The sequence below is a fragment of the Triticum urartu genome, chromosome 5A, assembly GCF_056163025.1.
Source record: "Triticum urartu cultivar PI428250 chromosome 5A, HENAU_Tu73, whole genome shotgun sequence".
Taxonomy (NCBI): Eukaryota; Viridiplantae; Streptophyta; class Magnoliopsida; order Poales; family Poaceae; genus Triticum; species Triticum urartu.
In genome coordinates, this window is record NC_141877.1 from 558,175,089 (window position 1) to 558,187,426 (window position 12,338).

Genomic DNA, 12,338 nt, shown 5'->3' on the forward strand with positions numbered 1-12,338 from the left:
TGGCGCGGCGTGCCGCCGCGCACTACCTGCTAGTGCTCCTCTATTTTCGTAGCTATGCGCGTCTTTCCACCAGCCCAATCTTGCCAGCCTTCAGCTGGTGTGCATGACAGCCGTGATTTTGCCTTAAGAAGCTACTCCTTGATCTTCCAGCCTCCAGCGTCGGCCAGTTTTAGCTAACCACCTTGAATGCTATCTGCGGGCCGATGCATCATTTCGTCGACCCGGTCGGGGTCTGTAACACTGTCCGGCACTGTGGCTAGCCAGGACGCCGGACGCGACGCACCTACAGTATGCATGCCGCCCTTGTCTGCAAGGCGACAGCGACGAGAGCAATTATCATGTCGATGCAGGGGTGTATGTAGTAGTACCACATTTCTCTCTCACCGCGGTATCCGAAAATGACTCCTCGACTCCTCTCTTGTCTGTCCAGATAACCTGGCCCGTATTCGAAAGTAAATGTGTGCGTATCAGCGTATTATCAAGGAGCTAATAGCATATGCACTATACAAACTTGACACCCGTTTGGTGCATATAAACTTTTGAAGTGTGGCAACTGGATCTACAACATGATGTGAAAAAAGAAGTCTCGGACCGCTCCCTCCGTTCGAATACATCTATTTCTTCGACACGTAATTTCGAACGGAGGGAGTAGATACGTATACAGGCGTTCCGCCTACCGCTGCACTGCCTGCACAGTAGCACTGCGTGGTGGGTGAGCAGTACTAGCGGAAATCGAGGTGGTTGCATTGCAGGAGGAGTTGGGTTCCAGTTCGCCGCGAGCTGGCCGAGGACGCCAGCGCCAGCGGTGGTCCGTCCGCTCTTGTCGTGTGTCGTCGTCGTCGTCGCACGCCGTGCATGGTCGCCGATTTTCCCAGTTCTCTTGCTGAGGGGACAAGGGATCAGACAGGTCAGCATGGACGTGACCAGCAGCTGCTGTCACCTTCTCTGTTCCGGGCCACGTAGGCAATGCGACCACATGGGCCGGGCTGAGCTGGAATGTCCAGCTGTGTGCCCAGAGCCTAGACAATACTAGCAGCATCCAGAGCAGAAGAGAGCCAAACCAATCAAGCAGCTAGGCCGGCCATGCATGGTCGATGCATGGGGCACTTGCCCAGCCAATCAACCAGCGCCCAGCAGTGGCAGTTCCGCAAATACCACGTGACGGCATGGGCGTTCCCACAGTCGTCCATGGCCTTCCTGCACCACATATCCGGTCCTCCACGGACGAGTTGGACTAGGACGGGAGAGGAGAGAACGGCCGGGTCAGAGCTTCCAGGACAGGCCATGCATACTTGTCAAGCTTAACCTCAGCTTAATCCCCTGTCCAGGATCACGCCATCGTCCACCATCACAATCCGTTTACTGCTTAGCATTGTGAGATACCGATGTATAACACGCCTGAGTGAAAGTATCTTAGTTGTTCAAACTAAGATACAGCATCTTAGTTGTTCAAACTGAAAAACATAAGAACTTAACCTTTTATACCTTGTAGTATCAAAATAAAAGTTGTGCTAATTCCAGAATTTTTTTGCCGGGAGCTAGAGACAAACTCCAGACTCAAGAATTGTGACGAGGGACATGATTTTTTTTTAAAGAATTGTTGCATGGTGTAGTACTTGCGCCAATTCCTAAAGCTCGACTGGAAGTTAGCGATAGATCTGTACGACCTGATCGTTGCTCGTTGTGGATCGCACGACCCCAAACACCCCGTCCGGATCGCCCGCACAACCCACGTATCTCCCGACGCTGGCCCGTTCCCTCTTCCTTTTTTCCCCGATGCAGGCCCGTTCCCACTACTTTTTTTTCCTCACATCATCACATCCCATCGGTCCATGTTCCTAAATTAAGAGGACCATTTACCGATCGCATCCTTGCACACGTTCCAAAAAAAATTAATAGCTTCCTGTGCTGGATAAGAATCGAACCCTGTTCCTCAAGTAGTAATTTCTACAGACACAAACCACTAGCCCAGCTTCAGACTTTTTGTTTTTGAAACAAGTTTACATGATACTTGTTCTGGTTCATACGAATTTGAACCATTAAAAAATAGTGGTCCGGTCAATGATTTCCCCACTAACGTGATTCTTTTGACCTCATTTTTTTGTTGAAACATCCTGCAATAATGTTGTGTGAATAACGTGGTCACTAACACACCGCGGACCTGATAACTTACATACAAACACCCCGATAACTCACACATCACATACCTGATAATTTATGTACCCTGGTTTTGATAAATTTGTCGGGGGGAGGGGTGATCAAGTATCCCTCGACAACTTTCGTGTGAATAGCATGGTAACTCACACATCGGAGACCCGATAACTTATGCCCCCCGGTCCTGGTACTTTTCGTGAGGGAGGGGTGATGAAATATACCCTCAATAACTTTTATGTGAGTTGCTCGGTAACTCACACCTCGTAGACCTGGTAACTAATACACCCCAGCCTTTTGGTAAATTTTGTGACTCGGTGGGGGGCGGTGGTTGATGAAATATACATTTTGGTAAATTTTTGTGTGAATAACATGATAATTCACACATTGCAGACCTGAGAACTTATGTGCCCCAGTCCTGGTAACTTTTGACGACGATGGTGAGGGGTGGGGGAGGGTTGTTGATGAAATATACCTCCGGTAACCTTTTTATCAATATCATGGTAACTTACACATCATAGACCTGATAACTTGGTTTGGGGGGGGGGGTGATGAAATATATCCTTGATAACTTTTTGTGTGAATAACATGATAACTCACACATCTCAGCCCTGATAACTTATGTGCCCCAGTCTTTTTGGTAAATTTGGTGACCATGTGAGGGGAGGGTGGTTGATGAAATATACCCTTGGTAACTTTTTGTGTGAATAACATGATAACTCACACATCACAGTCCTGATAACTTATGTGCCCCAGTCCTAATAACTTTGACGAGGGTGGTGAGTGGTGGGGGAGGGTTGTTGACGAAATATACCTCCGGTAACTTTTTTGTCAATATCATGGTAACTCACACATCATAGACTGATAACTTTGGTGTGTGTGGGGGGTGAGGGTGGTGATCAAGTATCCCCCAGTAACTTTCATGTGAATAGCATAGTAACTCACACATCGGAGACCTGAAACTTATGCATCCGTACTTTTTGCGAGGGAGGGGTGATGAAATATATCCCCGATAAGTTTTATGTAAATAGCACGGTAACTCACACCTTGTAGACCTGATAACTAATGTACCCCACTCGTTGGTAAATTCGGTGACTGGGTGGGTGGAGGGTGGTTGATGAAATATATGGTAATTTTTTGTGTGAATAACATGATAACTCACACATCGCAAACCTGATAACTTATGTGCCCCAGTCCTGGTAAGTTTGGCGACGGTGGTGAGGAGTGTTGGAGGGTTGTTGATGAAATATACCTCGTTAAATTTTTTGTCAATATCATGGTAACTCACACATCATAGAGCTGATAACGTAGGTATAAACAACGCGGTAACTTTATACCCGAAGAAAAATTTATTTAATCATACCCCGGTTCATTATGTGCAAATAGAACGGTAATGTATGCATCCGGGAGTTGATAACTTAGATATAAATACCACGGTAAATTTGACCCGGGGGGAAGAAGTCGTTTAAAACACATCTCCGGCACTTCTGTATAAATAACATGTTAATATACATATAACATAACTGATAACTTTACAGTAACTTTTGACCAAAAAAGTGATCAAAACATGTCAACGGGAGATCTAGTTTTGAAGTTCTCATCATGGTGGATTTTTTATGTGAAAACGATTTTTCAATCAAAAATGACAATTTGAGCTATAAAACATCTTCGAAATAGTGAGAATTTACAATTACATCAGGTTTTCTGTGCTCTATTGTTTTTGCATGAGGAGAGAATGTTGGAGGAGCAATTTTTATGCCCTGGTAATTTTCATGTAAACATGATGGTAACTGACGTACCACACAGGTGATAACTTATTTAGTCTAGGTCTGGTAACCTTTTTCCAGAAAAAAATCATCAAAACATACCAACATGGGATCTAGTTTTGAAGGTTTCGTCGCGACGAATCTTTTATGTGAAAACAGTTTTTCAATCGAACCTACGGTTTGAGCTACAAAACATTTTGAAGTTCAATTTCTAATGGAATCTTTGCTGACATCATCTTCTTTTCTTATCTACATGCATGCATTGTTAATTGGGTTTAATAAGACATGCACTCCATGCAAACCAAAGATATGTGTATGGGAGATTGCACCGCAACGCTGCATGCGAGATTGCACCTAGATGTGAAGCGTTGTTTCAGCCATCGAAGGGATCGTGCGGATCTGATGGTTAGCGACCAGCCGACTGGTGGTTAGTCGCTTCCATCTGTCTATTAGTGTGAGAGAATGTTCCGATCTGTTATCTGTACCATTATCAGTGTGAGAGAGCCCAACTTGAGCTGCTCCATCGACACAGGGGAAACATGTTCCCCACACAACACCTGCAACTCAGGCATGATCTGCAGCACCGGAGACACAACCTCGGCGGATGCCTCACCCACGGAGTCCGGCAACACAAGGGGCGTCGAGCTAGACCCAACACAGGGCGAGAAGCTACCAAAGAGCTCCGTATCCGCCTCATCCATGAAGCCAACAGAAGACTCAACCACGGGAGCCTGTGCAAGAGGGAGCCTTTGCAGAGTAGCCTCCGCGCGCTCCAGAAAGCTCCCAATACGCACCATCCAGCCTTGCAAGGAGTCGGCGACCTCGCGAAGCGGCTTAATTGCCTCCTCCATCTGTGAGGAAGTCATGCAATGAAGATCAGATCCTAGCAACTTCGAGTGCACCCCTAGAGCAGACTGGAGGGTCACATCTATCGGGACAGAAGGAGTCTTCATGTTGGACGGGGCCTTATGTTTCTCAGGTGTTGATGAAGGCACAACAATCGAAGCCCAAGAATGAGCTAGCGGCCAAACAGAACTTGCAGAAGGCTGTGGCTGCACCGGCTTGCAGCCATCCCGTGCACGGTGTCCCGAGCGAAAGCATTGGTTGCACCGGATTGGATCCCTGCACTCAGCCGCTCGATGACCTTTTCCGAAGCAACGAAAACATCTATTCCAGAGCCACGCGGGCGGCCGGGGACGCTGATGAGGCATGAAAGCCGAAGATGGCCGAGGTGCCAGTCGTGCACTGCGGGACTGGACAAGCTTCCAGCCTGCAGCGTCCTCCACGAGCCCCGCGCATGCCGCATCCGGCCCGACGAGGAAGTCTGCATCTGCATCTGGACCAGAGACCAGGGGGCTGGAGCTCAACAGGGCAACAGGTGGTCGGCCGCCGCCCAGGCAGGCCAGCTGTGCCGGCGACCCGTCAATGGTCTCCGGCCCCTCCACGATGACGTCCTCAGAACACAAACGTGGCTCCGGCGGCGGGGACACAGGCCCCCGATCCATATCAGGCCGGGGCGGTTGGGAGCTTGGTGACGAGCAGAGGAGGCCGGAGGGCGCCGTCGGCCGGCCGGAAGAGGCGCCGACAAGGAGGACGGGGACGGTTGGCAGAGGAGGCAGACTGGTCGGCACCGATGGCATGCACGGGAGCTTGCGCGAGGTGGAGAAGCATCCCTGAACGGCGGGATCGGCCTTGCGGGCGGCGAGGGAGGCCGCAACGAGCGTGATGGCCGTAGTCGGAGGGGCCGCCGAAGACGGCGCGGCCGCCGTGAGCATTGGGCCGTCACGGGCGCCTGAGCAGACAGCGACGCAGCCGTTGCGGGGAGCGGACCTTCGAGGGACAGAAGAGAGAGGGCGCCGTGGTGGTTCCGGATCTGGTCCCGGCGGCAGCAGGGGATGCTGGAGGAAGGAGATCGGGCGGCGCCGCCGGAGACGCTCACCCGATGCAGTTGTAATTTGAGAACAGTTATACAAACGAAACTACTACACACACGGCAATTCCAGTGAACGACACGAGGACGACAGCTAATCCAACCGCTGGAGATGTTTTGCCTTGGACTCTGATGGTGGGATAGGTCATATGGTCTGCATGTCGTCCGGCCAGTGTCGTGCATGTAGCATTGCTGTTATACAAAAGGATTCCTACTCGTCTTTGTCAAGGGAGAGTACTGCGTACCCGCCCGCTCCAGCTGCACAGTAGTACTAGTAGCACTGCATCGTTGCGGTTGAAAACGGCAGCTACACTGGGTTGGTGTATAGGACAGTCGGTGGTTTCATTTCATTTGGGTTCCAGTTCGCAACGAGCTGGCCGGCCGCGCTGGTCTAGTCTAATCGAGTTGGTATAGTACGTAGTACTTTTTTTGCTCGTTTCATGCATGCACCGATGGTTGTGAGGGTAGAAGAAAGAGTTGACAGAACAACCGGTGCATGCCTACTCGTCTCGCTCGTTGTTTCACGCGCCCAACATGCAGGGCGTACGACATCTGTTCATTCACATTAATTAAACTGAGTTGTGTGCATAGAACCCTATAGACACGTGCAGAAAAAGAGATTGAAAATCAGTTTAGTAGGCCTGATTACGCGAGCGCGGCGTGCATCACTCTCCCAGTGGCAGATCCGCGAATACCCCGCGACGGCATGGGCTATACCATACCACCACACCTAGACGGGCCTAGCGCCTTACATGAGTTGAGCTTTCATGGCTTCACCCGCCAGGCCAGCCCACCTGCTCCTTGCAACTCCCCGCTGTTGCTAGGCGCTTCATTTCGTACGTGCCAGCTGAGCCACTACTCAAGCCTCGAGGAATAGCACGTAGAAATGCGATGATCGAGATGAAAATCCACTTCAGATAAACCCAGCCTTTCCAACGGGCCGGTGACAATGACTCGTTGTCTACCACCGATCGGTCGATCCGCACTACTGTCGTATCAGGCTATCACTTTTAACTCTGCTAGCCGGCCGCCTCTACTTATCCATACGCGCGATACGTTTTGTACAAGAACATATTCAGCTCGTCAAGCCGATCCAAACTGTTGGCGTCGACCAACGTCGAGATTTTATTCCGAGAAAACTCGACGCCGAACCTATTCCGTCTCAGATAGCATAGCATTAGATCTGGATGCTGGAGCCGACGAGGTGAGGTCTCAAAGACGTACGGCCTTTATCCGGACCCCAGGACTGGCCGGAACGAATCTGTTCGCCGGCCACATCGATCAGTCACCGGGTGCATGGCGAGATAATAAACCCGGCCCCGGGAAAACGAATTATCCATCGGCGGCTTCGTCCTCGGCTGCCGCTGTCAGCTCATCCGTGGAATATTTGTTTGGTTTGTAGGATTTTTGTAAGAATTCTATAGGATAGGATTTGCAAAGAAAAAATTCCTTTGAAATCCTTTGGTTTGTAGTAATGGATTCCTATTCCTATGTAGGACAGGAATCAATCTTTCACGTTTGGAGAAAAAAACATTAGCCTAGACTCAATGAAAAAAATCCTATCCTATGCACCAAATGACATCTCTTTCTTTATAGGAATTGACATGCATTTCATCTCACTTCCTATGATTTTCCTATTCTTATAAAATTCCTATCCTATGAACCAAAGAAGGCCTTAGCTTTGCCAAGTTGCGACAGCGAGCGCAGTAAAAAGACAGAGAACAGTAATAGTGAACCGTTTGTTTCTTATTCATTGATGTGGGTATTTATACCCTCTCAAAGGTTGTGTTACAATTTACTCAAAAAAAAAGGTTGTGTTACAGGATGTGTCTTTTACAGAAAGGACAAGAGCCAATAGTCACGTCTGTCACCTAGCAACCGACGAATGAAATTAGTTGCCATGTTCGTCCCGTCAGCGAACTGGTAGATCATGTAATACCACCACGAAATAATGAAAGTGAAATAATGACATTGATACCACCCTTAAAAGAAGAAGAAAATAAAACTAAAATAAAATAAAATAAAAAACACTTTTTAAGGAAGAATATATTGGGTGGCATTGCTATTACCCCTCAAGAGAAACAAAAAAACTCAAACAAATAATGACAAAAAAATTGGGGGTTTACAATATACAAGAGCAAATACATAATTCTGGATTTTTTGATTAAAAAAGTGCAATCTCTAAGAACACGAATTAGTGGAATTGGTTTTACACTCAAACTAGAAAAATAAATAAATTTAAAATTAAAATAAATTGATAACAATGAAGTTTTCTAAGGTAGAGTGAATTAGTGGCATTGATATTACCGTTTGAAACAAAATAAAATGGAAAGAACTAAAACAAATATTGACAAAAAATAGTATACAATTTACACAGGAACTGCGCTTTTATAATGTGCAAAAATAAATATGCAATAGTAGCATTTTTGCAAAAAAAAGTTTTCAAAGAAGGAATGAATTAGTGGCATTGCTATTGCACTTTAAGAACAAAGAATATATATATATATATATATATATATATACATATATATATATAATATTAAAGAAAAGAAAGTATTAGCAGCATTGGTATAACCCTTTAAGACAAAAGAAAAGGAAGAGGTGAAAATAAATAATGACAAAATGTCCACATAACATACCAATAAATTGTAATTTTTTATAATATGCTTGAATAGGCATATAATAATATAATTTTTCACAAAATAAAAGTTTCCTTAGAAGGAATAACATAGTGTCAATGGTATTACCCTTTGAGAAGAAAGAAAATGAAATTAATAAAACAAGTACTGACAAAATTTTCACACAATATCCACCCAAATTATGATTTTTTTATAATATTGAAGGATAAGCATACGATAGTGGAATTGTCGCAAAATGATAGTTTCCTAAGAAGGAATGAACCAGTGAAATTCGTATTACCATTCAATAAGAAATAAAGTAAAACAACAACAACAACAATAATAATTTCTAGGAAAGAATGAATATTAGAGTCATTGGTATTACCCTTTAAGAAAAAGAAAATGAAATAAAAACGAAAAACAAAATAATCAAAATAATGAGGTTTTCTAATGAAGAATGAATTGGTGGCAGTTGTACTGCCCTTTGAAATAAAATAAAATAAAATAAAAACAAACAATGACAAAATGTGTGCACAATATACAAAAGAATTACACTTTAAAAGTATGAGAAAGTAAGCATATAATAGTGGACATTTCAGAAGAAAAAAGTTTCCTAAGAATAATTGAATTTGTGACATTGGTCTTACCCTTATATAGAGAATAAAGAAAATAAAATAATACTAAGGCAATATCAAAGCAATCAAGTTTTATAAGGAGCAATGAATTAGTGGCATTGGTATTAGGGCATCTCACCCACAAAGCTCCGCTATATGTTTGGATTCTGGTGTCCGACCCATTTTTGTCAACTTTTGTAATCCAATAAGACCCTTATCAGTCCGCGGGGTGGTTTAGACGTCCGTTTTCCCGCAGACCAGTGGCAACTTGGGAGTACCTATGTGGGAGTCCGGGCATCCACTTGACTATGGTCCTACTCTGTTATCTCTCTCTCTCCTTCCAACTTCACACCACACACATATATCCACCACATGCATGCTCCACCTCTTCTTCTCTCTCTTCTCCAAACCGAACAAATATGTATTTTTTATTAAGGATTGGATGACTCCCTCCCGCATCATGTCCACGGACCATGCCCGGACCGAAAAAAGGACATTTGCAGTGTCCTTTTAGGGGCTAGCGTTGGAGATGCCTTTACTCTTTAAAAGAAAGAAAAAATATAAAAAAATGTTGCACAAACTTTCTCGCTACTTTGCAATAAAATTGCACTTTTTGTAGTATGCAACAACCCATAATATAATCGTGTAATTTCACACGTATTTCTATGTATACATTTATACTCATCCGACATCCCATAAATACCTAAAATAGCAACTAATAAAAAAGCTAAAAACAAAAGGAGATACACATAAAAACAGGGAAAAAATGAAGAGAGGGCAGGGTTGGGCGGCACACCTAATGGGATCCGGCTTGCCTGCTCCCTCCTCATGTTCCCATCCGTACTTTCGCTTCATCCTACGACTGTTTTTTTTCTTTTTTCTCTTTCTAATCTAATCACCCCCCCTCCAAATTTTAAGGGGGATGGGGCTGGGCCTTATTTTGTTCCAATCAAATTAAACCACGTATGCGGGAGCACAGATGGGAGCATGGGAAAGGAGCAGGCAAGTCTCGTCCCAGCTAATGGGCGTCAGCCTAGTAGCACATTGACTGACCCAAAAATGTGCTCAGTAAGAAAAATGCCCAACCCAGCTCGCAAAACAGCCTAGGAAAAGACGAGCACAGATCTCAAAGCCAAATCAATGACCAAAAAATCGACGTACCTATAATCAATTTTTAGACGATTTACATATAGCTAAAGTGATTTAATCTAGTTTTCTTTTATGTAAGTGATTTAATAAAGTTGAGAGGTTTCCTAAAAAAAGAGAAAACTTCTCAAGAAACTTATGGAGAGTAAAAAGTGTCAGACGCCCTAAGAAATGGCAGAATGTGTTGCTACTGGTTTTCTTTCAGTTGATTAACTACCGGAATTGAAAGGGGTTGACATGTGACCGCTCTGATCGATCATCTTGAACACAGGCACAAATGTCTAGGCCCTGTTCGGCAGCTCTCCAGCTCCGTATAATATGGGAGCGGACGGAGCGTCAGTTTTCCAACTTTAGAAAAATGCACTATAGGTCGCTCCGCTCCGGCCGCTCCAGGAGCAGAGCCGTGGAGCGGAGGGCTGCCGAAGACAGAGCTAGTCCGCAATATATAGTTTTCAACTTTCGATATATTGACGCGAAATGCTATGTGTTTTTCAGTGTGAACTGTGAAGTATGAACAGGGCGGCCGTTCCTACGATGGAATGCATGTTGGCTGGATACGTGAAAGGGCTAATCAAGAGAACATGCAGCTGGAAATTGACAGGAACTGGACATGTGTGTTTATTCGTACGTGAATGCTGCGACTGAAAGATAAGTGTGAACTCGTCTATTTTTGCAGCTATGCTTGTCTTCCAGCAGCCCAATCTAGCCAGCCTTGAGCTATACTGCATAGGAGCACCACCGTGCACAGTGCATGACAGCCGTGATTTTGCCTTAAGAAGCCACTAATTGATCTTCGATCGTCCACTTTTAGCTAACCCGCCTTAAACATCTCCTTGCGTGAGACGCCGTTGTACCAAGTACGTACTACCACATCTCTCTCTCACCACGGCATCCGAAAATGACTCCCGGTCTGTCCAGATAACCTGGACCGTATGGGAAAGTAAACGTACGTATCAGCGTATTATTGAGGGGCTAATAGCATCTGCACTATACAAACCTGACATGACGTGACCGCTTGATACATAAAATTTCAAAGCCTAGCAACCGCGGATCTACAAGCCTGACATGACGTGAGAAAAAAAAATATCTCACCGTATTCAGCTGTGTACGTACGGGCGCAGTGCCGCCTACCGCTGCACAGTGGCACTGCGTGGTGGGTGAGCAGTTCAAACGGAAATCGAGGTGGCTGCACGAGGGTGGAATTGGGTTCCAGTTCGCCGCGAGCTGGCCGTCCGTCCGCGCTTGTCGCGTGTCGTCGTCGTCGTCGCACGCCGTGCATGGTCGCCGATTTCCCGGTTCTCGTGCTGAGGGGACATGGGATCCGACGGGTCTGCATGGACGGGACCAGCAGCTGCTCCGGGCCACGTAGGCAATGTGACCACTGGGCTAGGGCTGAACTGTAATATCCACCTGTGTGCCTAGAGCCCTACAGAGGAGCACTAGCAGCATCCTGAAAACCAATCAAGCAGCGAGGCCGGATTACGGGAGCTCCGCGGCCATGCACGGTTCCAATCAGAATGCTGGAGCCACTCAGCCAGCGCCCAGCAGTGGCAGTCTCGCAAATACCACGTGACGGCATGGGCTTTCACACAGTCATACGTACATGGTTGCTGCACCACGTATCCTGGTATCCGGTCCCCACACATAAGTTGGACTAAAGGCTGGTCATGGTGGGGAGTAACTTAGACTACTGTCATATGCATGACATTAGTCTAAATTATTATCTTCATAATGCAAAGTAACATAATAGTAGTGCCATAGATGGCTTCATTTATTAGCTTGTAGATTCATGTTGTCTTGAAAAGTGTTATGTTACAGTAACATATTATGTTACTACCTCACATTAAATACTTGCCACATAAGCAAAAATTTCTTAAAATGCGTTATATTACTAGCTAAGTTACTCCCACTATGACCAGCCTAAGAGTCTAAGATGGAAATCGAGAGATCGAGCTTTGCCGACGATCAAGTCAGAGTCAAAAGGACGGGCCGTCGATTTGGCACCGGGTTAGAGATTCAAATACGGGCCCATGCATGCACCATCACTACCTCGCCACTCTAGCCCGACGCCGCCTCTATCAAGCCTAACCTCAACTTGACTCCCTGTCCAGGA